Source organism: Mesoplodon bidens (genome assembly GCF_964165515.1).
Source record: "Mesoplodon bidens genome assembly, contig: HAP1_SCAFFOLD_49, whole genome shotgun sequence".
In the NCBI taxonomy this organism is placed as follows: domain Eukaryota; kingdom Metazoa; phylum Chordata; class Mammalia; order Artiodactyla; family Ziphiidae; genus Mesoplodon; species Mesoplodon bidens.
In genome coordinates this window covers 1795572-1819677 of record NW_027671810.1, presented here as the reverse complement: position 1 = coordinate 1819677, position 24106 = coordinate 1795572, and the positions used below count along the sequence as shown (strand labels likewise).

General features: G+C 35.4%; 1 long non-coding RNA gene across 1 annotated transcript in view; it reads right to left on the bottom strand.

Moving 5' to 3' along the window:
* Positions 1-2946: 2946 nt before the first annotated feature.
* LOC308611015 overlaps positions 2947-24106 on the bottom strand; it is a 35953-nt gene continuing 14793 nt past the window's right edge. Inside the window, exons 2-3 of the long non-coding RNA XR_014014749.1 lie at positions 8543-8764; positions 2947-3366 (exon numbers count right to left, since the gene is read on the bottom strand). This is a non-coding gene — a long non-coding RNA (uncharacterized lncRNA). The remainder of the gene's footprint in view (positions 3367-8542; positions 8765-24106) is intronic.

Genomic DNA, 24106 nt, shown 5'->3' with positions numbered 1-24106 from the left:
TATATTTCTTTTAATAAAATCATTATGAAGAGTAGGTAAGTGGGCAAAGGACCTGAACGCCAGCTTTAGCTATGTTAGAGCTGTCAAATCAGAAAAAGATCAAGTTGCCCCTAATTTAAAAACCAAGAAAATGCATAGAAGTTGAGGAAGAGAGATTTTAACTTATTTTAAGAGTGAGTTTTCTAACAATTCGAGCTTCCTAAAAATGAAACAAACTGATTTTGAGTTGGCAATTTCTTTCTCAGTGAGGACATTCAAGTACAAGATGACGATCATTTTTCAGGTATGTTGTAGAAGTGCCTTAGAGATTGAAATTTGCATTAACCAATATTTAAGATGATTCAATAACATCAGAAAATATGCTATATTTATATATGCTCTTTTATGGTAGAGTTCTGTCTATAATGTTTTCTAAAATATCCTTTGAATTAATATTTCAATAGTAGTCTCCAGTGCTGCAAATGTAGGCCAGAAAGTTAGATCTGTGCACAGTCTATTTTTTAAGAAGCTTGTAATCTGGAAGAGAAGATAGACAAAAATGTTGTCGCAAAATGCAGTAAGTTTCATAATAGAGATATCCTCATGCTCTTATATGATATGGAAGCAGTGTCACATTCTTAATATGTCATCTTTTTCTGAAATACTTCAGTATTAATTTCTAACAATGATAATAATTAATTAAGGCATGAATTATTTACGGAGAGATACTAGTTATTCCTAAAATATTTGGAGATTCTTTTAACATGAAGGTATTTCTTAGAATACCTCCAGTAAAGTTCCAAAACGTGTCTTTCAAAGCCTAAATGTGTTTGTACGATCCTGAAAACCTCAAGGAAAAATGTGAATGTTGCCGATTATCCACCATTTAAAGTTTTCTAGGCTTTGGCATTTTTCTGTAAGTATAAATAATTGACTATGAACTATGCAGAGAGTTGTTTTACCTGAATTTCTTTGAGATCCATCAGATGTGGCCATTAAAATGAGCCAATCTCCTCCATTAAAACTACTCACTGTGCAGGCTTCTAGTCAAGCATTGGTGGAGATAGCGCAGCTCAATTTAAATGTAAAATTCAAGGTAATGTAACTAAACAAGTTAGTCCTATCCTTTTCCCCTTACTTTCCCTTAGAGAGTTTCTGAAGTTAGGGATTTGTAAAATGAAAGTATTAAACCAAATTTAATAGCAAAATGTCATTGATATCATTAGTGAAACCAAGCCCAGTTTCCATTTACCCCAAAGTATAAATTGCCTATCTGAGAAGCAGTTCAAATTTAAGTCATGTCAGATTGGTGGTCTTTCTGAGTTTCAGTTTGGAACTCTTATTTGAAGTCATTGTTTCATTCAAGAGCATCTCAAGGGCTTCCCTGGTGGTGCAGTGGTTGAGAGTCCAACTGCCGATGCAGGAGACACGGGTACGTGCCCCAGTCTGGGAAGATCCCACATACCGCGGAGCGGCTGGGCACGTGAGCCATGGCCGCTGAGCCTGAGCGTCCAGAGCCTGTGCTACGTGACAGGAGAGGCCACAACAGTGAGAGGCCCGCGTACAGCAAAAAAAAAAAAAAAAAAAAAGAGCATCTCACTATCAATAGCAGGTTTTCTACTTCAGCAAAAGCCTTGATGTACATCAGTGCCATTGGGTCCAGAGGATAGCCTCTTTGTACGTTTTTTCCTCCCAGTCTCACTGCAATGTTAAAGTCACTGATATCACAGAGCACATTTCTAATCCTAACTATATGCCCTAATTTTGGCAGAAATCCACTCCTCCACTTTTATGCAATGTATTAACAACCAGAAATTTAATTGTATTTGTTGAGACTGTAATATCAACGTGAAGCATTCCTTTTTTGAAGCTCAAATTCTTAACACTTGCTTTCCCCTTTGCAAGAAATACTTACTCCTTTACTCCCTTGTCCCCTTAGGCTACCTACGTCATACTTCAGTTAAGAAGACATTTCACAAGGGATGCCTTTCCTCATCCTTCCAGGTGAGAAAGGCTCCCTGTTCCATGGCTCACAGTACCCTGTCTATATTTACTACAATTAGTAATTCTTCTTTAGAATGCAGGCTCTAAGAAATATGGACAATGCTTGCTTTTCCACACCTTGTATTACCAGCACCTAATGCAGTGCCTGGGACCTAGTAGAAGTTCTATAAATATGTAATGATTGCTGAATGAATGAATGAATGAATGTGTTAGTAACAAGATAAATGCATAAATCGTATTTGTAAAGCACAATACAAAGTAACTTCATTAATATTCACCCACTTATTTGTACCTTTATACCCTTCTCTTCATTTATATATCTTAGAATTACTTTTATCAGCAGGGATACAGGATTTAATGATGAAATTTTGAGGAAATGTATTAGAAATATTTGTGAGTGAGTAAGCACTATGCCATGGTGAGAGAGAGAAAAAAAATAAAAGCTATTGCTATATTCTTGACTCAAGTCATACTCAATATTATTTGTTACATATTATATTACACACACAAATGCATTCTCACTGGCATGGTATCACCTACATTATTATAATTTCCATTTCCTTCCCAATCCCTCTAAAGCCCATACCTGACCCTTAGACTTATTAAATTGCATTGTTTTAAACCACTTCTCCAATTTGTCAAGGTCATATTACGGTCATGTTGAATTTTGATCTTGACAAAGTATTAATCAGTCTTATCAACGAAAGAGAACTGTAAATGACTAAATCCACATGCTTTTCTATCATCCTAGACTTGATGAAAATATTAAATAGCCTCTGGCCCAGGATTGACCTCTACATATAAAACTTCTGTCCACTTTGGTTGAGGAGGAACTATAAATGAGTTTCATTGTTCTACCTACTTTGTTTCCAATAAATAGGTCTCTGGTGCTGATCTATTTTTATAAATTTGTGAATGCATTCCATTTGTAATATTTTTATAATATTAATATTTAATGTCTGATTTCAAGTCGTGGATGAAAAAATGCTAACATCAATGAAAACTACCACTTGCCCAAATAGATTAATAATAGTAAGAACAGGTAAAGTAGATTTAAAACCTACTGTCATCTTTATTTACTTTCCTGAATTGTTCCCACTGTGCCACTTCCTTACTTTCTGAATATGACAGGTTCATGCATGACGTCCTCCTCTAGATGCTGTGCCATTAAGAAATCTCACTGATTATAATAGGTGATCATCTATGATGGATAATAAATATGCTTGTGCATTTTCAATCACAAATCCACGTCTTGCACACTGAAATGATTTTACTTGTTGCTTGATCACGGGGACTTCTTCCTCTGAATAAATAAGACTTGACTTTGCCTCTTTATGCAGTCATCTGTTCACAGTTCTGCCTCTCTCCAGTAGACTGTGTCTCCTTAAAGACAAATGAATATTCATTCATCTTTGATCCCCTTTGCTTAGCATGCATAGTAATTGTTCAACAAATATTTGTTTAATAAGTTAAACACCAATATGCCGTGAAGTAGGAAAATCTGGAGATGTGAGTGGTCAAGATGGGGGGTGTGATTAAAGGACCCCTCTGAATTCTAAGAACAACATACTTAGGAGGGAATGCATGAATAATCAACGGGGCTGACTACTTGACAACTAGTATGTATTCAACTTTCAAATTCTATATTATAAGCATCCCTGAGTGTAATTTGAAATGGATAGACAGGAATTTTTATTTTATTTTTTCTAATGAGGAAGCAGTGTAGGTCTCTATTCTCATGGCCTCTGTTGCTTCCTATGAATATTTCTCCAATATCTTGACATAATCATTTTCAGGAAGCCAAGAGAGTCCAAAAGAAAATGACAAACAACAGAAATTGCTTTCATTTTCTAGTGTTTGGAAAAACATAAAAATAGGTTTAAGTTTTTCAAACATACTTAGATTTCATGAGATTTTACTTGGTTTATAATCAATATGATAAGATGCATATATATGTGTATAGAATCATCATTCATTTTAAATTGGAAATAATGTGTATCCCCATGGCTGATCTGCAAACTGTCCATAATAAGAACCAAGCTTATGTCCTCCTAAGTCTTTTGTAGCCCCATTTTAACACATTTTCTGAAAGTTATTTCACTTCAACCACTCTAGATACTTTCTAAAAAAACAATAGATGACTTTTTAAAATTTTCCTTTCAAAATGAAAATATTAAAATATGCTCTACAAATTGGTGCAATAATGGAAGCTACAACTTACCATGTAAGTTTGTTTGTAATTGAGCAAAATATGTTCCAATAATTTTTGCATTGTATTTGCCTTTCTCTCTGTAATTACTAACCCTTTTTCTTTCACTATGGAATGTGAATTTTGATTTCTCATCTTCAAATTTGCCTTTAAATACATTTCTACCCTTATTTTTCTTCCATCTGGAAGCTAAGTTTTCAAGAGAAAATTTGTTGCCACAAATATTGAATGTCTTCATATTAGGAATAATTCTAATGCAACTACTTTGTACTTGGAAATGTGCCACTGTGTTTAGGAAGGCTAAACACATACTTTTGGGTAAGTTCAAAAAAGATTACTCCAAAGATTCAACCAAGTATATTTCAAGCATATTGATAAGAAATTTCAAACTAATTGTGTGTGATAGCCATCAATTAAAGACGTAAAATGAATGCCTGCTATTTTAAAACATAGTTAAGCCAAGGAAAAGCTGTGCATAACTAGCATGTTCTGTAAAGATAATTGGCTCACTAACTAAATTCTACCAGCCCATTCACATTTCTAGATTTTAATTGAAGAATGGATGGAAATAGTAAGGTGAGCTCATTGCCCAATACACATAAGCATGGGACAATTTTAATTTCTGCAGAGATGCCCATATTGTGTGAAATCTTCTTAATATTGTGATGGAATACAGTGAATCATGCTGTGAAAGAAGCACACATTTGTTGTACGTGTGTTCACACACACACACACAAACACACAGATACACACACATTTCTTTTCTCTCCTCTCTATTCTCATTTCAGTCCCATTTTTCCTCTTCTTAGATAACTGGTATCATGAATTGAATATAAATACTTTGAATCCATGCTTGAACTTTTTACTATATGCAAATGAATCCATGAAAAACACATGATTGCTTTGAGTTTTAAAAATTTGTAGACATGTCATCATGCCAAATATGTAATCTTAAAAATCATTTATCATGTATATAATTAATTATTTCGAGTGAAGTATTGCATTGCATCTTAAAAATAGTTTATATATGTCTTTTGTAAGCAGCATAAACTGGAATTTTTAAATTTATTTTTATTGTCTCTGTGATCAAATGTATTGTGATTATTGATCTATTTCTCCTTTATTTTTCCATGTTTCATCCCTCCCGGTACTAACTTCGTTTAAACACATTTTTCATTCTCTTTTTATGGTCTACCTTTTTATGAATCATATATGAAGTCTTCATTTTTAGTGTTTTCTGAAAAATTTGACATATATTTCTAACTTGAAAAAGTCTAAAACTAATTATCTCATCTTCCTCCTAAGCGGTTCATGGACCCCTCAAATTTTAAATCTGATCTCCAGTATTTCAGTATATTATCTAGTGTTTTAGTTTTACTTTGTACATACCCCCATTGGCTATTATTTTTTACACTCAACCGTTATTCAGATTCATTCCAACATTACAAATTTCTTTGCTGGTCACTGTTCAGTGCACCTTCCTACTTCTTTTTATTATGCTTATTTTCTTTCTTACTGAAGAACATTCTTTGTACAATGGTCTCCAATCTTGCCTAAAACACATGAGAATTATGTGAGAACTTTTTAAAGCTCCCATTATTGAAACACCGCCTAGATCACTGGTTAAAAAAAAAAAAATCTCCAAGTATTGGCTTCAGGCATCAGAATATTTTTTAATGCCTTCAGACAATTCCAATAGCTGCTGCTACTGCTTTAGTCATTTTGTTGTTGTTGTTGTTACAGTTTGTGGGTGGTAATTCCTCTTTGTCTATGAATGAAAATTTCTTTACTTCTTGTTCTTGAGTAGTTTTTTAAAATGAGGTGTAGAATTTTAATTTGGACAGCTATATGTGCTCAGTACTTTGAAGATATTATTCTATTGTTTTCCAGCATCTACCTGTTTTCTGATAAGACAACAGATATTTAAAGCCAGCCCTCAAAAACAAGGCTTATTATTTCCAGGGCCCCCTTGAATTTCTTGGTTTCAACTCCTCCTCACTATTCTAATGTTGAATTTGTTTTTTCTCCTTAAATCCTGAGACTGGGGATCCCCCCCCCCATTTTTTGTAAGCTTGTTCATTTTCTTTTTATGTGTTGCTACATGTAAAAGCAACATATAAAAGAAAACACAAGTATAACAAACTGTGTGTTCAGATTGCAAGAAAGGATTCTCAATATCAGTTCAGCCTATCCTATTGACTGAAAGCATTTACCTTGTTTCTTTTACAACTAACTTGAATATTATGAGTCTTACATCTAATATACAGTACTCTTCACCCTTCTTGGAACGTCTATGCTCAATAAGGACATTAGTTGATTTGTCACTAATATTGCTTTCCCTACATGTGAGTGCATTCAGAGTTCTATCCTGTCCCATATACATAGCATAATCATATTTTGTATCTAACTGGCATCAGTTTTCCTTTTTTTTTTCGATTTACTTTTAAGGTTTACTTTTAGCAGGACTGTACTGAAACACTCTTACCCCTTAATAGATCTAACTGTCTGGACTTAAAATAATAGATTTCTCTATCACAGGGGCATTTGTCTGTACAGATACTGATTTCTGTTCTCTGCACATGTTTTCATGTTATATGCCCAGTGTAATATGAAGCGAGTTAATTTATTGTGTTGCATATAGTAAAGAATCCAGCAGAATAATGTTAATTAGGGTTTTTTTCATTATTTCTATGAATAACAACAACATCAACAATAATAGTAATAGAAAAGATAATTTCTACCTATAGCAAGTCTCAGTTTTTTCTTAAATGCAGTAGAAGGCCCTTCACACTCTATTTGTCAGCTTGGCTTCAGGTTTTCATATTGTTGCCTAGAAGACAGATAAAGGGGATTATGGACAGAACTGAGCCTGGTTTCTGCTAATCTCCAACTTGAATTCTTTCAAGGGTTGCAAAATATGATTCAAGTATTTCACAGGCCTTTATAACCTTTGTCATCTGTCTGGTATATGTGCCATCATGGGTGGATTTGGAACTGACATTTTATATCTCTGATCTCAACTGTATAAATATTTGTTTAGACTGACTATCAACATAGAACACAGACATTCTCTTCTGATGTATGGATGATAGAATAGTCCTTAACTGGGCCCCTAAGGATGGGGCAGGCACAAACTAACAGAGGGCAATGAGGCAAATTTTCAATGAACTCAGATTTTATATTTTCCTTTAGGTAAAAGAGTGGTTGCTTCTATACCAAAAAACTATTTCTTATAATTTGGGTTACATTAAAAATATCTCAGATATACAACCATTTATCTGAATCTATAATAGTGACTTGGTTTTCTCAAATACATTATATATGGAGTCCTTTAGACTGGAATTAAATTAATCATGGTTGTCATTTTTTTTTTCTATAGACTTCCCAGCTATTTTCCCCTAGGAAAACTCTCTTAAATAATCAAGAGAAATATTTTAGGCAACATTATGTAAATCATCACCCTTATTAGATGAATTAATATTCTTGAAGTTATAGCTCATTTCATGGAAATCAGATTAACCTGATGTTATGGGCATTGTCATTTATCAGTAAGTTATTTGTTAATATGCTCAGTATGTGACATAAAATATGTAACTTTAATAAGAGAATGGATCACCTCAAATAATTTAGCAAATCTTGAAAATGATAAGGATTAAAATTGTGGATGTATAAAGGACACAGAAGCTTGGAGAACTTTAAAACCATCTATTTCTCTCCTGTTTCCCTCACACAAGGAAATGAAGGCTGACACTTTAGCATGGTTTGGAAATCCTTCTAAAAATTATCTGACTTTCTCTTAGAATTAACAAGTAATTTAAAGTTTTAAGAACTGCAGAACTGATCACATGAATTACCATAATTTAGTCAAGAATGTTTTTGAATATCCACCTTTTGACAAACATTGTACATATATATATACCAGGTTGTAGAGATGAATAAAATCATCCTTAGTCTCAAATAACTGAAAGAAAAATCCCCCAGTATTAGTGAATACTGAGGAATTAAGGATGATGCTATGAGAAAATTTTTATAATGTGAAATTTATTAAGTTAAATAAAATATTGTGCTTTTGAGATTAGAATGACTTGGTTTTGTTCTAATGATACTGATGATAGACAGTGGTTGTATTTTGCAGAAGTTTTATGGGAGCAAAATAAAAACTTGATAATGTGATATAAATTTGGTCCCCCAAGGCGATTTTTATTGTTATTTCTATTGGTGTTGTTAATGAGAGAAATTTCTGTGAGCTATTAGAAAAAAAATGTGGATATCAATATCTAATCAAAAAGAAGGACAAAATAATGGATAATTAGAGAATATATATAACCAGTAAGTTAAAAATATACTCACATGCTAAGGAAGCACAGTGGTGGAAGTTTTGCTCATCATAAAGCTTTAACAGTGAGTAGAAGGTATCTTGGTGTCTTGGGTGTGGGAAGATATGCTAACAACCAGTGATAGATCCGTTGTAAAATTTGGAACTGTTCCTTTGGTATTAAATTTCACTTAAGACCTGTGCTTCTGGACAGGATGGAGTAACAGGAACTGGATTTACTCTCCTGGCTTAAACTGCTAAAAGTAAAAAAATATATATATATTAAACAATACTTTTAGACATTGAACAACAAACAGCACAAGACAACGGTTGTATAAAGCTGTTAATTATAATGATAACCCATAAAAACCAGTGGCATAATGTTTTGTGTAATACAGTTAAATGTTGGTGTTTGAACAAGTCCCTGGTCACCTGTGAAAAATAAAGGTGGATTCTCTTTTCATATTTATTAACAAAATGAATTTCATAGGGATGCAGTATTTAAATATGTTAAAATACTACAATTACTAGAAGAAAACATTTTTGTTTTATTTAATAAAAGTTAATTTTTAAAATTTTTTATATTTTTATGTGTTGCATTTATTGCTTTAAGATTATACAAATATGTTTTGATATAATTTAATACATGCAGCATCAACTAGAGTATTCAGTACACAGAGTATTCAATGGGTATAGGCTTAGTAGTGGGACCAAATTAGCCCTAGACTAAATTGTTTCACTTGCAGCCTAATAAGGCTTACAAGGAAGCCTCAAAATGATCAAACTATTTCTTAACTACCTCTTTGAGCAAAGTTACAAATATTTACAAAAATACAAATACGCCCTGCAACCAGTAAAGTAAAATTCACAATATCTGACATGCAATCTAGAATTACTAGGGATGCAAAGACGAAGGAAAATATAACCCATAACAAGGAGAAAAATTAATTAATGAAAACAGACTGAAAAAGGGTACAATCAGTAAACAAAGACATTCAAACAGTTATTATAACTAATTTTCATAGGTTCAAAAAGTTTAAAGGAAAGCGTCAACATCTTAAATAGACATACAGAGGATATAAAAATAACCCAAATTGAGTTCCTAGAGATGAAAAATATAGTTTCTGAGATGAAAAATAAACTGGATGGGATTAAAAGAGATGAGGCAATGCAGAAGCAAAGATTGACCTCCCTGCAAAAGCAAAAGTTTGTTATTATAATCTGTCCCACTGAGTAGTCCAAATATAAAGTCTGAAATGCAAAATGCCAGCTTGGTCATCTTTTTCCATTTCAAGTTTGCTTTACCCTTTCTGGTTTGTGCTTCCAAAAATAATTAAAGTATAAAATTATGAAAATTGTATTCAATGGTATTAAAATTAAGCATCTATCCATTTTATGGATTGCCCTGCATAATGCAAATATCTAAAATCTAAATATTATGTGTATATAAACATATATGTATACGTACATATATGGATATATATCTCACTAGCAGAATGAAAAGAAAATATGAAAGTACAACACAAGCTGTGGAGGAATATAGTAAAGGAAAGTAAAATGATAGTATTTTTGTTTTTAGATATAGTTGCCCTACGCAGTGGAAAAAGGATATACGGATTAGCATATTTTATTTTCTGAGAAGCATGAATCAATTTAAAAGATGAATTTAAAGAATCATTAATTTAAATACATAATCAGTCTTCAATTTTTTTGTTACTGACAACATCCCCTTTAAGATTTTCAAAATGCTGAAAGGTGGGATTCCAAGATTTTTAGTTGCTATAGAAGCAATTATTAGCAAATCCTTTCTTCTAATCTCATTACAGAAAATAGTGCCCTTTGTGCCCAGAGAACTCCCATTAGAACAGATAGCTAGTGGCAAGCAGCCACATAGCACAGGGAGATCAGCTGGGTGCTTTGTGACCGCCTAGAGGGGTGGGATAGGGAGGGTGGGAGGGAGGGAGACGCAAGAGGGAAGTGATATGGGAACATGTGTATATGTATAACTGATTCACTTTGTTATAAAGCAGAAACTAACACACCACTGTAAAGCAAGTATACTCCAATAAAGATGTTAAAAAAAAAAAAAAGGAACTGCATTTCGGAGCAGCTCAGAACATAGGGTGTACCACTCTGGAGCTATCCGACATTTCCTGTGTCTGATTAAATATTGTGTATATATGCTATGTATTTATATCTCCATCTAAATATACATCTGTATCTCCTAAAATACTCTCTCACATATAATGAAGTCACAGTTTCCAGATAGTTGTTCTGGTAGTCATTAGACAAAATATAGTCTCATTTATTTAAAAAATGTGAAATGAGAGAAATGTATGAAAAACTTGATCCATCTTCTGACTGAATTTGTGGTATTGGTACCTTCAGAAGAGGAAATAATTAATTTATTGTAAATTATTTTATTCCTCATTTATTAGAGAGGAAATTTATAAACTGAAACTGTTAGGGCTTAAAGGGTTTTTCTCCAGAAGATAATATCTGTGGTTCTCACCTTACACTGAGCAGTATATCACTAGTAAACAATCAGACAAATAGGTACATTATTAAGTTATTTTATTTTCACCTGGCTTTTTAATACTATCATCTGATATACATCATATTAATTGACACTGCAATTTCTTCCTTGATTTGTATATTTTTTTCTACAAACACTTTGCATTCCAACTTCCACGTATCTGATTTACTCATCCCTGTGATGGTCTTCATCTTCAGACATCTTGCTGTCTGGGCTGTTCAACCCTGTGACAGTAAAAGCACACTCACTAGGGACTAGGAGTTTGAGAAGGACTTAGAAAATTGTTTGGAACCTGAAAAAAAGGGCTCCAGAATATGAAAACAAATCTGCAAAATGGAGATCAAAACTTGTGTAATTAATATTTTCAACTAATATTACTACAACAGCAATGTTACTCAGCTTTCATATAGTTATCTATAAATTATATTGGATATGTGACTTGGGCACATTTTAATGCATTTGATAACATTTAGGGTAAAGCTTCTAAAAGGGCAATTGCCTAGGACTGAGGAAGGTTTAAAAATGGCCCTGCACAGAATGAACTAGAAGTGACTTCAATGGGAGGCTGAGGCAGAGATGCTGGACCCGGAGAGTGACAGAGCAGGCGTACATTGGAGAGAGCTTTCCTATATAGGAGAGCCAAGAATGTGTTACTTATTGAGGGGGGAGCATGAAGGTAGTGGACCCTATAATGAGAATCCTAGGATTGCTCCTAGATTTCTAACTTGGATAAATGACAGGACGGTACTCTTTGGTGAATACTAAAGGAACAGCAACAGCAGCAAAAGTCTAAGAATGGAACTTTAACATATCACAATGCCACCTTTAAAGTAAATTTGGCATTCTTCCCGTTTTGAATGAATGAAAATACATTAATTAAAGACATACACGGGCTTCCCTGGTGGCGCAGTGGTTGAGAGTCCGCCTGCCGATGCAAGGGACACGGGTTCGTGCCCCAGTTTGGGAAGATCCCACATGCCGCGGAGCGGCTGGGTCCGTGCGCCATGGCCGCTGAGCCTGCGCATCCGGAGCCTGTGCTCCGCAACGGGAGAGGCCACAGCAGTGAGAAGCCCGCGTACCACACACACACAAAAAAGACATACACATTCACACACCTGCTAATATCTGCTCTTCTGCAATCGTGTTTTCTGTATAGTGTCTAAATATCTATTCCAGTTGAAGTAGTGCTTAAACACTTCAATAGGCCTCTTTTCAGCCAAAAAGAAAAACTGTCTATGACTGTTTCAACATATTTTAAATATATGTATAATCATTGCCAACTTGTCTGCTTTGCAGATTCTAGTTTCCTATACAATATTTAATATCTCCCTTTATTGAAAATGTCATTGCTCAGTATTATGATTGTTTTTCATTTTGATTATATGTCTGAATATTAGAATTATTGATTAATCTCTTTATTAATGGAATAATCTCAGCACAATGTTCAATACACTTCTTCTCTACCATTATTATATGTTATTTTAAAGATTTTCCATACAGTTACTTTAAATGGGATTTTCAGATTTTTCAGGCTTTTTGAAGTCAGTAGGATAGGCTCCAGTGAGTAAAAGAAATGCTGAAGAACAACAATATGAATTAAACAAATTTAAGTAGTTAAGAAAGCACTAATCTAGTCATTGGGAAATGTATACTAATATTTACATAGTATGTATATATAAATCAATAGTTTCTAAATGAGATAATCTACTGAACAAAATATCTTAAAATATGAATGAAAAGATGTTGTAAAATCTCTATATGATTAAAGTACAAAAATTTTTATAAGCTTGGAAGATAAATAATAAGTGCATTTTTGTCTGGGAGACAAGTTGTTATCTGGGAAACCTCAAGACATTTTGTAGATTATTGAAATCACTTTACTATCAATCTTGAGCATTTCTCCTATCAACTCTATAATTAGTATTGGAAATTACCATGATGACTCTATTTCACTATCAGGAACATTGAAGAAACTATTTCAAGTGCTAAACATTGGTTTTAACAAATAAAAAACAATTCATCTGAAGAAGATGTTACAATGAGCTGAGGAATTAAAAGATCTCAAAGTAGAGAAATTTCACTGACTGCAGTATAAACAACTTGAGGGTAGAGAGTGTCTGTTTTTCCTGTTTGCCCTCCAAATTTGGGAACAGTTTTATATGCACGGTGCAGGGTAATAAGCAAATGTTTAACAAATGAAAAGTACTGAATTCATTACCTTGTGGTACAAATTAGGATTTCTTTTGTACTGTAACTAGAAGATTTTAACTTCAGCATTATGAATTATTAATGTCTTTATCTGATTCCCAGCTCTGTGTCAACCAAACTTATTTGAGTGATAATTAGAGGACTTCATGTTTATCCTATCTTCTAGGATTTCACTTTTGCATATCTGTTAATTCATAATTTTGACATTTTTATAGCACAACCAAAGACTATAAAAACACATAGAGCAAGCACTTGCCAAAGAACTCTAAATAAAACACATCTCAGATATGAAATTAGATCCATGCTTGGTTCTACTTCTAAGTGCTTCATCTAAAGAGAGACGTGCAACACTGCTGCATGAATTAATCACCTAGGGTGACTTTTAAACCTACCAACAGCTGGCCCCTCTATCATATCTGATTTTATTCAATAGTCTAAGTGATAATAATTTCTGGATCAAGAACTTTATTTTACTGGTTGTAAAGGTGGGCACATGCACACGCACACAATCCCCAGTGCTTTTAAAAATTGTGGGACAGAATTAATCATAACTATTGAGTTTAAATGCCATTTATCAACTTATTAAAGTGCAAGCATGCAGGGAAAATAAGCTAAAGACAAGACTTTCGTTTTTCAATTTATTTTTTAAAAGTCTTGTAGAAATCTTTATGAAATTAACACAAAATGGTGGTACCAAAAATCTTTTTGCTTTGTTTATTCCCTAGTCTGTGGCAATGTAAAGAGTGGAAGTTAACCCGGAATTTAAGTTAAGGAAAGCTATATTGTATTAAGTTTAACCAAAATTCTCTAACTTGCCATATTTTTTCAAATAAATAAACTTTCTATTCTCTTCCCTCTCTCCTCATCTCCCTTAAGGTATGTCAACTCTAACCCCGCCCCCCCATACACACACCTTGTTGCCTCTGATATTATCTCCTCTACTAGAGGCGCTTTTGTACTTATTGCTACACGATAGTTCAACAATAAAATGTGATAAATGCAGGCAAAGGTGTTTCAAGAAAGAAGGTAAATGTCCTTACACGTTTTCAACATAGAAACAAAAAGTTTACAAAACAGCAAAATTAAAAAAAAATAGTTATAGATAAAGTTTGCAGATAATGTTGTCATCCCTCTTAAAAGAAGAGGGATAAGGCACAGAAGAAATGTAGTGTTGAGGACAATGAAAATCAGCAGTTATTGAAATCTATTTATGCTGCATTCAATGGATTTAGAAGACAGAGGCTTGAGTGCTGTCGTTATTACTTGTTTGCCATTTGATGGTGGGCAAAATATTTAATTTCATTGGGTTTCTCTTTCTATGCCTCTAAAATGTGGATTCCCAGGCTAAGAAAATATTTCAAATCTTTTCTAGGTCTAAAAGTCACAGACCTTAGTGTACCCTTTCTAAAGGCCACATTTTCACAAAAGATAGCATTCTTGTAAAACACCTTCATAGAAAGAAAAAGCTATAGTTAGAAAGCCCACTCAGTGTCCAGGGTTTTCTGAAGTCGTACTGCTGTTTGTAACCAGGTGTAGGCCAGTAGGACAACACATTTGCTTTAATAACTGTCCAGATTTCTTGGAGTTAAAGATAAGTCTTTCATTATTCTAAGTGTTGACCTAAGAAATTATTGAAAATAAGAATTGTTCTAATTTACTTCTTGAATTGCCCAGTTCTTACATGGCCTGACACGAAAGGCGATTTAAAAGATTGCATTTAAGTTTGGACATATAGCCTTCATCCTGCTGTTTCATCACAGACCTCTTACAAGATAAACACGTGCAACCATTTTGAGTTTCTGAATGGGAGTGCTCCTTATAGTATTTTCCCCTTATAAATTTCTTGCCAACTTACTCCAATTTGAATGCAGGTAGAAATTTATAAATTTCTCCAAGAACTTATTTTTATTTTTATGAATCTTACTGATTTTGTGTTAATACCGAGGACTTTATCAAATTCATAGACATTTGATAGAATAAAAAGCAAAAGCATAATTCGGAAAAATCCAAAAACCTCAAATAGAAAATAAGATGCTATGTTGTTAGTAACAGAAATTAGCACAAATAGACTGAAAAACTGACCACCATTGTAAACTGAGCTTTTAACTATGGCAGTCGCCAGGAAAAGGAGGGTTACTCCTCTTTTTTTTGCCTTCTTTTAACAATCTCGAAAATTAAAGAAAGATTGAAATGACAATAAAAATAATTTATTTCCCAAACCATTTGAGAGTAGTTGCTAACACAATGCAATGTCTCCCCCAAATCCTCTAGTATTTCCTACAAACACATATCCAAATATAATCATGAAAATAAGGAAATTAACACTGACACATGACCACAGAGCTACTAATCCTCAGACCCCTTTCAAGTTTTGTCAATTATCCCCATCATGTCCTTCATAATAAAAGGATCAGCCCAGTGTCACATGTTGCATCTAGTTGTCCTGTCTCTTTAGTTTTTTAATCTGGAAAATTTTCTCAGGCTTCCCTTGAATCTCATGAACTAGAAAGTTTTAAAGAATATGGATCAGTTATTTTGTAGGATTTAGCTGTTTGTATTTGTCTCATGATTATTCAGGATATGTGTAGTTGGCAGGAATAACACAGTGGTGAAGCTCTGTTCTTCTCACTGCTTCCTATCAAACAATTTTGGCAAACTTTTAACCTGTAACCTTACTGGAATATCATGTGACTCATTTGATTAAGGTGTATCACCCAGTCTTCTCCATTGTAAAGTTATTTTTTTCTCCTTCATTATTAATAATTTTTGTGGTAAGGCACTTTGTAATTATGTAAATATCCTGTTCCTCATCAAACATAATTTACTCAATTTAAGTATTTAAATCAGTATGAACTCATAGACTCCTATTTTATTCAATTGAGTATAATACATTTCTGCCATTATTTATTTTGAGGCTGAGATTGTTCAAGATTTGTCCAGTGGAAACCCCTTCAGTTTGGCTTCTATATCCTTTGATGTTTCCCAATTATTCTGTGATAACTCCCTTCTTTTTTTTTTAACATCTTTATTGGAGTATACTTGTTTTACAATGGTGTGTTAGTTTCTGCTTTATAACAAAGTGAATCAGTTATACATGTATCCTCATATCTCTTCCATCTTGCATCGCTCTCCTTCCCACCATCCCAATCCCACCCCTCTAGGTCACAAAGCACCAAACTGATCTCCCTGTGCTATGCGGCTGCTTCCCACTAGCTATCTATTTTACGTTTGCTAGTGTATATATGTCCATGCCACTCTCTCACTTTGTCACAGCTTATCCTTCCCCCTCCCCATATCCTTAAGTCCATTCTCTAGTAGGTCTGTGTCTTTATTCCCGTCTTACCCCTAGGTTCTTCATGACATTTTTTTTTTTTTTTAGATTCCATACATATGTGTTAGCATACGGTATTTGTCTTTCTCTTTCTGACTTACTTCACTCTGTATGACAGACTCTAGGTCCATCCACCTCACTACAAATAACTCAATTTCGCTTCTTTTTATGGCTGATCCCTTACTTCTTGAAACAATAATATGTTCTAGGGTCATCTTATATTTTCCCTGTAGCGGTTCTAGAATCAGCCATTTCTCCAAAGACCTTTAGTTCCTTCAGTTGGAGAGCTGTATTTAGAAACCAAGATCTGGACACTAGGTGTATTCATTGCTCTTGGGAAGCAGTGGTCCCAGGTACTCTCAATAGGCAGCGCTAGGGGATTTATGTACATATATACATACACACATATGAAAACACATATTCATAACCATTTACACATATTCACAAACACATTCATAAACATATGCATACATATAGTCTATGTTTTTTCTATAATGTCTCTATATTGAAAATCATGTGTTCACATTAACATCCTCCATTCCCTTTCAACACCCTTTCATTCTAGTTTTTGCCCTTTTCATATTTTAACTCCCTCCACAGATATTAAAATAACACTGATTACCATATTCTTAATATCCTTAATTATTTGATCAATCTTCCTGTATTTAAGTAAATTCTTGTAGCTGCCACTTTCCCATCCACACATTTTCTCCACCTGGCACGGGTTAGGACAATCTGTACACAGTGGTTGCCAAGGCCACTTCCTCATGTGGATGCCCTTTCACACGAATCAGACTTCAGCAGTCAACTCCAGGCTCCCTTATGCAGACATCCTCTCCCCTTCCTCAGACTCTGAGACCCAATGCCAAGTCATTTGGTTCCTTGAATGCCCACCTCCCCCATGCTGACAAAGGGTTATTTTACCTCACTTAATGGACTAATTTGTTCAAGAAGGGAAGGGATCACAACACTATAAAGCAGTTATACTCCAATAAAGATATAAAAAAAAGGGAAGGGACAAGGAAGGGGATGAAGAAAGGGAGGTGGACAGGGATGAACAGGTATCTTTCCTTTCTAAACAATATTTGAAGAGGCCCTTCATTTAGAAGTTGCAAAGACATTATGAAGTATCAGCTGAAGAACTGAAACAATGACATATATTTACACATCTGTATCCCTACATCTATGACACACAATGTACACCTAATTTTATAGCAACCAAAATATAATTTAACAAAACTTATGATGCTTAGCCATACACTTTAATACTCAGCAACTTAAAAAAATGTGCAGTGCCATTTGGCTGTTAACTATCATCCATTTATATGAATGGATGTGTAAAACTCCTAGCCAAGAGTGCTTGGGATAGCGTCTCTACTGATCCTTACTGGATCCTCTTCTTCTTTTGTCACTCTTTTCAGTCATTTGTTGATTCTCGATTGTATCTCATTGGTGACTTGCATGACCATTGGTAATCATATCTGGGCAAATACCCCAGCTTGGTGTCTCTCAAAGGGCTGACTGAAAACCACCTGCAACAGAATCAACTGTGGTACTAGATAAAATTCAGGTCCACAGGCCCTGTTCTGATTTCCTGCTCAGAAGCTCTTTAGAGAGTAATGAGTATTTGGAAAATACCTTAGCTAATTCTCACACATTAACACTGAAACCATGGTGGAGTTTGCATGTCTACAATTCCTCAAAGTTCACGGTTTAAAACACATAGGTCTCACCAACTACAGTTCTTTTATTTTAGCTTCATCAATTCACATTTGTTATTTAACCAACTTGGAAATTGCCAGATGTGTGAATAGCCGCCAAAGTAAAATGTATCTATCTTTTGCAAAAATGTCTTCTACCAAATGTCTCTACAAAATGAAATGTAAATACCTTCTAAGATCTTGCTTGGAGGAATCTTACAGATTTTTTAAATCTTCCAGGTTTTAGGGAATAGCAAGTGCAAAGGCCCTGATGTTGGGAAAGCCACTGCAGAAAGAAAATCTGGATGTGTGTGTGAGAGAAGAGTAGTAGTAAACGAGCTTGGAGAGTAGGGCAGAAGAAATACTGAATAAAGCATGTGGGACAGGTAAAAAGTTTAATTTTTATTCTAAAGTGATGGGAACAGGTTTTGGGAAATAATGTGATATGATTCATGTTTTTTTGTGTGATTATTCTGGCTATTGTATTGGTTATAGACTATAAGGATTGGGGCAAGAGGGGAGGAAGCAAGGAGGTTGTGGAAGAGGCTGCCTATTGCATTAGATGAGGCAAGCAATGATGGCTTGGAGTAAGTAAAGACGGCAAGAGTAAGGTGAGAGGTAGGTGGATTCAGGATGTATTTTCAAGTTAGACTGGCAAGAATTTCTGATGGACTGGACACAGGAATTGTGGGAAAGTGAGAGTTCAAGGATGAATCTAACATTTTTGGCCTGAGCAACTGGATGAGTTATGGAGCCAGGAAAAACGGGAGTGCAATGGATGGATCAAAGCAAAATATTTAGTTTTATTTGCTAAGTTTGAAATGTCTATTATGCATAGATTGGAGATATTTAGTGGGAAATTGGAATTAGGAGTCTGGAGGTTAGGTGAGTGCTTAGGGCTAGAAGTACGAATTGGGGAATCATAAGTCATCTTCCCATTCAAGTAATGGGACTAGATTAAAACTCATGAGTAGTTAAGGTAGATGGAGAGTGAAGGGGGCCAGGAATGAGCCTTAGGGCATTCTAAAAGACATTGAGGGATGGGAGGCATCACCAAGGGAGACTGCCAAGGAATGGTGAGTGAGGAGGGGAGAAATCTAGGAGAGGATGGTGTCCTGGTAGCCAGTGAAACAAAATATTCATTCTGAAAATGATGAGGTTCATTTCCCAAAGTTTCTTGAATTGATGATCATTTGAAACTTGGTATTTTAAAAAGAGCTTTAGCAAACAGAAAAGAGAATAATTTTCTATCATGAGTGATTGATTGCAGTAGCATGGGGAATGGAAAAGTTGTGAAAAGGGAATCAAAAATCTATGTAAAAGACAATTTTAAACAAAAGTATTCTTTTAAAAAACAAGTACACAATATTTAGACATTATATTTTGTCTTTGTGTCAACAGCAGCTACAGCATGCTGTTAAGTGAAAGATGAAGGATTACAGTTTAATATCAAATCAGGGAAAAAGGTGAAATAGTTGAATTCTTTGTAGATTTTTAATAGATTTCAAACCTCTATTGGTTTTGAATAATGCCATATTTCAAACATACTTTTCTAAATAATCATAACAATTTTAGAATCAGAATAAACCTTATATAACCTTATATAAAACTTATTTAAATGCACATATAGTTCATTTTTACGGGTAAAACTAGGACTCTGGTCTTCTGATTACCAGTACTATTTCTTATTGCAACACACTGTTTAAATGTATAGATGATTGAAAAAAAGAGCATACCAGTGATCTCTTAAATGTTTTACAAAATATTAAGTAATTACAATTAGGGGAAATAAAGCTCATGAGGATTAAATTACAGGAAGAGTTTATAAGAGGGCAAACAAGTAGGAGATGTTTTTCCACACAGATAAATATGAGGTTTTAGTAGAAAATGACCAAAACTGCATTTATAAGGTCATGATACTAGCTAAATGAAATAAAGACAACCATCATGTAAATAACATATAATTTTGAAGGTGAATTTTGAATATGGAGACTGGTACAGATTAACATCTGATTATAATAAAAATCAGACAGGCAGGGTAACAAGGTCTTCTTCATCCAATCACAGCTTATCAGGAATAAGGGAACCTCTTGATACTTTGGTATGTGCCATTTTAGGACAATGAACTTAGTACAAAGTGAACACCTGATACAAGAAATAGTTTAGAAACATAAATATGATTCAAGAAATTCATGGATGGTGAAAGCTATGTTGCATTATTTCAAAAAGTTTTAGACAAGAAATATGCTGTCATTGGAATTGGTGTTTCTCAATAAGTAATGCATCGTTTCTTCCTGTCCACTTTCGAGATTTTTTTTGTCTCTACTTTTCAGAAGTTTCGTTGTAACGCGTCTTGGCAAGGATATCTTTGCGTTTTTCCTCTTTGGGTTTGTTCAGATTCTTGAATTTGTGTTTATGTGTTCTAAAAAATTGGGAACTTTTTAGCCATGATTTCTTTGAATACTTTGTCAGTCCTACTTGCCCTCTGTTTTCATTCTGGAACTTTGATGATATGAATGTTAGTGCTTTTGTTACTGTTTACAGGTTCTTGAGATCCTGTTCTTTCTCCCATCTTTACCCCTCAGTCTATTTTTCTCTGTACATTTGGTACATTGTATTGATCTCTTCTAAGTTCATGATTCTATGCTTTGTAATCTCCAGTCTACTCTTGAGCAAAGTTTTGTTTTTTTTTTTTTGAGCAAAGTTTTTTGATTGTTGTATTTTTTAGTTCTACTGTTCTCATTTTATTGTTATAGCTTCTAGTTCTTTGTTTACATTTTCTATTTTTCCCATTTCTGTCAAGGAACACATAATTGCTAATTGAAGCATTTATGTGACAGCTTATTTAAAATCCTTGTCTGATCATTTCAATAGATGTTTTATCTCAGTGTTGGTGTATGTTTATTGTCTTTTCTCATTTATTCTGTGATTTCCTGGTTCTTGGTGTCATAAGTATTTTTCCATTGTATTCTAAACATTGTGAGTTATTATATGACTCTGTAACCCATTTAATTTTATTATTACTTTTTAGAAGGAAATCATCCTATTTGAGGTGTAGTATGAGGACTGGGGGGTTATGTAGAGATTTCCATTGGGCCCTACTGACGATACCCCAGCAAAAGTGGGCACTTACATTGTCTCACTGCAGACAGATCAAGTAGAAGTGCAGCTATCCTACTGGCCCTTCTGACACCTTCCCCCCAAAAGTGGGAACATTAGTATCATTGTGTTGCCTTTTAGTAGGAGTGGAAGTTCATCTCCCCAGTAGATTTCTTTTTTTTTTTTTTTTTTTTTGGCAGTACGCGGGCCTCTCACTGTTGTGGCCTCTCCCACTGCGGAGCACAGGCTGCGGACGCGCAGGCTCAGCGGCCATGGCTCACGGGCCCAGCCGCTCCGCGGCATGTGGGATCCTCCCGAACCGGGGCACGAACCCGCGTCCCCCGCATCGGCAGGCGGACTCTCAACCACCGCGCCACCAGGGAAGCCCTCCCCAGTAGATTTCTTGACATAGGGGAGGGGAGAAGTGAAGTGTTTGCTGTCCTTCCTCCCACTTCATTCCTTCTTGTTGATGCCGGGTGTGGGTAGAGGGTCAGCTACGTGCTGGCCCCACTGACACCAAGGTAAGAGGAAGAGAACTGCCAACTAGCCCTGCCTCAGGATGGTTATGGGGATTCAGCACCCCACTGGGTCTCACTGACATCATGTGTTGGGGGTTAGTGGGGTGCCTACTCCCTCCAACCTGTAACATCCTATTCTTATTGATGTCAGGGAGAGATGGACGCTATGTCCCACCATTGGACCCCACGACTGTGTGAGGGCAGCCCAGTGTTTACAAGCCTGTCAGGCACCCCCTTTTTTTTTTTTAATAAGTAAATTTATTTATTTATTTGGCTGTGTTGGGTCTTCATTTCTGTGCAAGGGCTTTCTCTCGTTGCGGCGAGCGCGTGCCACTCTTCATCATGGTGTGCGGGCCTCTCACTGTTGCGGCCTCTCTTCTTGCGGAGCGCAGGCTCAGTGGCTGTGGCTCATGGGCTCAGCTGCTCCGTGGCATGTGGGATCTTTCCAGACCAGGGCTCGAACCTGTGTCCTCTGCATTGGCAGGCAGATTCTAAAACACTGCGCCACCAGGGAAGCCCAGGCACCACCTTTTAAAGTCTGTTTGCTAATGGAAAGGGGTGGAGGCTCAGCTCACCACTGGACCACACTGAAACAACCCTGGTGGGGAATCAGAGCGCTGGCTCTTCTGGAGGGCAGGAGTGGGGTGGTGTGGAAGATCAAATCCTACCTTGGCCCAACTGAAACGACAGGACATAGGGGATGGGTGCAATATTCCACTGGCACTTGGCTCGAGTAGTGTGTATATTCCACTGGCACTTGGCTCGAGTAGTGTGTATATTATTGCCCAAATGGTCTTCTGTCTTTAGCAACCCCTTTCCTCATACTTTGGCTAGGGGGAACAGGGTTTTGTGTTTTTTTCGGAAGCTTTTTTGTCTGTTGTTCTGTTGGTGGTTATTGATTGGGGGTTCCTGTAATACCCTCTCCAGGATGTATGGGAAGCAACAGGAAACACAGGGGACTCATCACCATGTTATTCCTCAAGTCCCAAAGTCCCTAGTTAAGTCTGCCTTCTCATTTCCACCTTTCAGCGTCTTCCTATGTTTGTTTGTTGTTATGTTCAGGGTTTTAGTTTTAAGTGCGAGAACCTGGGAGAAATGGGCTACTTCATCTTCTTGGAAGCAGAGGTCTGGAGGCCTACTGATGTTAAAAAGTACTGCTGACTGTAAGTTAAAATTTGATGATATACACCTTGCCCTTTAAGAATTATTCTGCTAGATGATGTGGCTTCCCCAAGTTGCTACAATTTGATTTTCATACTTCTAAAAGCCAAGTGTTTTGCTGGAGTTGAAATTTAAAGATAAGCAAGAGATGAGGCTAAGATGATCTATGTGGTAACAGATTAAAGTTGGAAACATCAATATACGTTCATGTTTAGCTTAATATTGCTTCATATTACCTTAATACACATGGTTATGTAGAGAGATACTTATAGATATGTGCCTATACATGGGTCATGTACACACATATTATCTCTTTGCTCTGTCAGCTGAGAAGATCTAGAAGCAATGACATCCGAGCAGCAATTAGCACACCCTACACCCAGATCCTGCTGGCTAATACCGTTCTCCACTAAAAAGACCTAGTTATCCTTGAAGAAATAGCTGATTCTAGGACTAGGGCAGTAAATATACAAGATTTATAGACAAGACCATCTTATAGTGTCAGAAAGGAAGGAAGTTCCAAAAAAAAAAAATACAGGATGGGGATACCTCAGAGTGGCACAAGAGCCAACTGAAAAGAGTTCACAAGGGTCAGGACTAGAGCAATTTGAGGAACAAAGTAACTAAAGTAGAATTAGATTATAACCCAAAGTATAAAATAAAAATCCATGAGTTCTTCTGATATAAATAAATAATTGGATACATAAATAAATGCAGGAGAATAGATAAATCTCCAGTGCAAAGGAATTCCAAATAGTTTATGTAGTACTCCATCTGAAGCATAACTCCCTATTCCTTAGTTGTGGGCTGAGCATATTGACTTCCTTCCAAAAAGTACAGCATGAAAATGGGAAAACAGTAATCTTACGATGGAGAAACCTGAAAAACACTACCTCAGCCTGGTGATCAAGGTCGACCTCAGCATTCATAATGCATATTGATACTTTGTACACTTGATGTGATCTGACAGAACGACCCTTCTACTCTGTGGTCTTCCTCCCCAAAACACATAATCCCAATATTATCATGAAAAATGCATCAAACAA